The sequence below is a fragment of the Macrobrachium nipponense genome, chromosome 18, assembly GCF_015104395.2.
Source record: "Macrobrachium nipponense isolate FS-2020 chromosome 18, ASM1510439v2, whole genome shotgun sequence".
NCBI classification, from domain to species: Eukaryota; Metazoa; Arthropoda; class Malacostraca; order Decapoda; family Palaemonidae; genus Macrobrachium; species Macrobrachium nipponense.
The window spans coordinates 11,814,195-11,819,194 of NC_087211.1; positions in this window are offsets into that span (position 1 = coordinate 11,814,195).

Below are 5,000 nucleotides of genomic sequence, written 5' to 3' on the forward strand. Positions count from 1 at the left end.
TAATCATTTAATTGAGGACAGATAAGAGAAAAGAAACGAAGGATGAAAACGTGAATTAGGAAACAAATATGTAAAAGAAATGATATGGAAGCAATTATTTGAATACTGGGGAAAATGCATAAATGCAATAGAATGCGAAGGACGTTGGAAAAATGAATTCAATGCAATAGAAAGCGAAGAATGTAGGAAAAATGAATGAAATGCAAAAGAAAGCGAAGAATATTGGGAAAATTAATCAAATGTAATAAAATGCAGAGGAACGTTGGGAAAGATGCATAAATGCAATAGAAAGTGAAGAATATTGGAAAAATGAATTCAATGCAATAGAAAGCAGAGAACGCTGGAATGATGCATAAAAAGCAATAGAAAACTAAGAACGTGGAAAAAAATGCGCAAAAGTAATAGAAAGCAAAACAAATATTGGAAAAGTGAATAGAATGCAATAGAAAGCAGAGAACATTGGAAAAAGTGATGAAAGGTTACAGAAAGCTTCCGGAGAAAGCAGCGAGAAGAGAAAGCAAGTTAAACAGAACGGCCGCAGAATAACCAGGCTGCAAACATGAAGGCAAATGCAATATCAGTAAAGGTTGCCCCAACTTCCTCTTTATTCAGTCTCTACGGGAGGAGGAGGATGCTTTTCCTGAATGGACTCCGTCGTGAAATGGAAAGATGTTTTTCTCGGGAAAGGGATAAGAAATAATGAAGCTTCTAGATTATTATTATTATTATTATTATTATTATTATTATTATTATTATTATTATTATTATTATTATTATTATTATTATTATTATTAATGGGCAAAGATGGCTGGGTTTGGAGGCCGGAAAACCAGTTCTAGTATGGTTTTTTGGAAGTAACAATAAGATGAAAAAAGTTTTTTTTTTTTCTTTTTTTTTTTTGCACCTTCATTCGGCTGCGTGCTTGTAGACTCGTATACATGTTGAATTAGAATTTGAATTACTCACCGACAAACTTTGAATACACTCTCCTCTCTCTCATCTCTCTCTCTCGCTCTCTCTCTCTCTCTCTCTCTCTTCGAGGCGAAAAGACTTCCCGGAAATTTATACTCAGAATATGGCTCAGTTTTATTATGATTCAGAGTTTTATTTTCCAAAGGTCTGCATTGCTCGCGATAGAGAGTATAAAAACGTTTTGTATTTTTTATAGCGATAATTATACGCGCAATATATATATATATATATATATATATATATATATATATATATATATATATATATATATATATATATATATATATATTGCGCGTATAATTATCGCTATAAAAAATACAAAACTGTTCTATGAGTATCTTGAGATATGCAAACATAGAGGATTATGCAGGAAGGTGTATTCACGTATCTATTCAATATTATAAACGAATTCCACAGGAAAATGATCGGCAGAAATCCGTACCGAGTGCCTTCCCCCTTATCGAGGCATTGTCGATGCACAAATGAAATACAGTTGGAAAGAAGGTTACAAGGTAAACACAAAGATCAAGAATACCCGATGGTTAATTGAGTCCAATTTACCATCTGGTATTCTTAAGACAATGCCTTAGTAAAGACGAAAGCTCTCTGTACGGATTTCTGCAGATTATTTTCCTGTGGTATTCCCTTCTGTAATGAAGTCACGTGATTTTGTAAGCTTATCTATGCATACATATATCCATCTCTCTCTATATATATAAGCAGATAGATAAAGCTATTATTACTAGATAGAAAGATAAATAGATAAATAAATATGTAAATACTCTTTGCTACCCCATTACATAAACATATGTATATATATATATATATATATATATATATATATATATATATATATATATATATATATATATATATATATATATATATATATATATATATATATATATATATATATATATATATATATATATATAATATACAATGCCTCGATAAGGGGGAAGGCACTCGGTACGGATTTCCGCCGATCATTTCCTGTGGAATTCGTTTATAATAATGAATAGATACGTGAATACACCTTCCTGCATAATCCTCTATGTTTGCATATCTCAAGATACTCATAGAACAGTGCCTGAACAAAACCAGAAACTGCAAAGTCAGACTGAAGAGAGAAACTGCTCCGACCTTGAAGGAAAAACCGGTGGTGCCAATAAAGCATCGTCGCAGGATCACCTGAACGAGATTACCTCAGTGGCGCTCATGGCAGCAAGAGGGGAAAAACAAAGGCTTTTTTTTCATTCGTCTGCTCCTGGAAACTATTCCAGACTCGTATATCTCTCTCTCTGGAAATCTATTCCTTATCTGCTACGAGAGGTCTTCGGGCAATCTTTGTTTCAAGAAATCCTGCTGAGACGAGACGCCTAGGCTCCTTTTTTTGGGGGGTGGGGTGGGGAGGGGGGGGGGGGGGGCGGAAGGAGTATGTTCTGCTGGTCATATCTTCCGTGGGCCTTAATTGAAAGTTTTCCATTGAGCTCTAATATCGAAAGTCTTCTACAAGAGGATTATATGTATTGTATCCAAGATAGTTAGTTTCAGATTAGTTGAAGTTTTTGTATATAATATATATATATATATATATATATATATATATATATATATATATATATATATATATATATATATATATATATCAGGAGGAAAATCTCGCAGTTTGAAACAATTGTGAAACACAGTGAAACAATTGTTAGAAGTGGGTGTGAAGTGAGACGGAAGAAAGAGAATATGAATGGAGGCGCAGTAAAAGGAATGAAAGAGGCAGCAACTGGGAGCAGAAGGGAAGTTGCAAAGAACCTCAAGTACCACATGAGGTGCACTGTGGTCACTATCATCCTACGGGGACTCGATCGTATTAAACTGAACATCAGTTTCAAGGGTTATGGCGAAACGCTCCATTCTTCATCATCCAGGGACCAACCGAGCCCCTCTCTGTTGTGGAGGAATGATTCCGTCACTGCATAGGGAAGGCAGCACCCCCCCCCCCCACCCCCATCTGGACAACAAACACAAACATCTACACACAACTACGAAATGAGACAAAGATACGTCGAGTCCCCCATCCATTCTGTGTTCTTCAGACAGAATAAAAACATGCATCAATGACTGAGAGAGAAAGAGAGAGATGGGGCGGGGGGAGACCTTCTAAGCAACGCTAGATAAAAAATCAGACCACTAAAAGGCAGACTTTCTATGAAAGGATTTTGACTGCTACATCCAAAGGAGCATTCTATTGTGTACCTTACAAAGGATCCCTCACAGACGAAAGTTAGGTTCCTAATTGCCTTTATACCTTCAGTTCACTGTCTCCTTTTATATTGTCTATGGAGATTCATAATTCATCTCGTATGTATGAATACCTGTATATCGTATACAATACCGCATGAATAGTTTAGCCAAAATGATCAAGAATTAAAAAAATAGATACTAAGATATATTTCGCAGAAGATAGTATTGTTTAAGTTAAATACGTTTATTTTGTTTACACTGAGATGTGAAAGGTTCAGCCAACACGTACTTCATTATTGAAAGATTGTTTATATAATGAACTTTATGTATCTATATATATACACACAAATATATATATATATATATATATATATATATATATATATATATATATATATATATATATATATATATATATATATATATATATATATATATATATATATCTTTCGAGCTACAAATGTCCTTTAATATCTAATTCGCTCTACCTCGGAATTGATATATTTTCATATATGTACCGAAGGGGAATTTTTTATTGATAATAATTTCGTCCCCTCATGGGACCGAACCACCGTCCAGTGGACGGGAACGAAATCAGGACGGACAGTGACGTTATCAAGTCGGCCAACAGAGATGCTATAAGTTTATATCGATTCTGGCCTTACAAATTCACCGTCGAACTCGGTGTTTTCGTAATTAGAATCGATATGAAACCCCGTCTACAATGTTAGCCAGTTCGAACGTTTGACCCACGTTCGAATTGGCTAACATAGTAGAGGGGGTTTCATATCGATTCTAATTACGAAAACACCGAGTTCGACGGTGAATTTGTAAGGCCAGAATCGATATACGTAAACTTATAGCCTCTCTGTTGGCCGACTTGATAACGCAATAGGCCGTCCTGATTTCGTTCCCGTCCACTGGACGGTGGTTCGATCCCATGAGGGGACGAAATTATTATCAACTAAAAATTCCCCTTCGGTACATATATGAAAATATATCAATTCCGAGGTAGAGCGAATTAGATATTAAAGGACATTTGTAGCTCGAATGATCTATATGAATCACGGTGATGTGGTAATTATTCTTTAGTATATATATATATGTGTGTGTGTGTGTGTGTGTGTGTGTTCTGCACTTCTTCAACTATGGAAACAATCAGAATTAATGATATAAATACCAGCAAATTTATCGACTGTTTATAACTTCCAACGTTGACTTTTAACAAGACGAACGTGACATTTGGAAAAGAGTTCATTACGAGGCCATTCAAATCCTGTCATCATCCAAGTACAATGAAGTGATTATCGCCTTTACAAAAAGTGATAGCAAAGCGCTATGATTGACGTGACTCCCAGTCATGTCATCAAAGATAAAGAGATGATATCTTCACACGACGGCCTGATGGCTGTTTGACACGAGAAGAGTTAATTGATTTCTGATAGACCTCCATTGTTATCTGGTGACTAATTAAGAGTAAAGATACGTGTGTCTAATTTGACGTTGCATTATGTGAGTTCATATATACTACTATACTCCTAATTAGTAACCTGATAACACTCAGGGGTTCTATCAAAATTCAATTAACTCTTCTCATGTCAAATAATAATAATAATAATAATAATAATAATAATAATAATAATAATAATAATAATAATAATAATAATAATAATAATAATAATAATAATAATACAGAAGATGGATGCCGGGTACCAACTCAAGAAAAGAGGCAACAGAATCAACCATCTGATGTTCATGGACGACATCAAGCTGTATGGTAAGAGCAT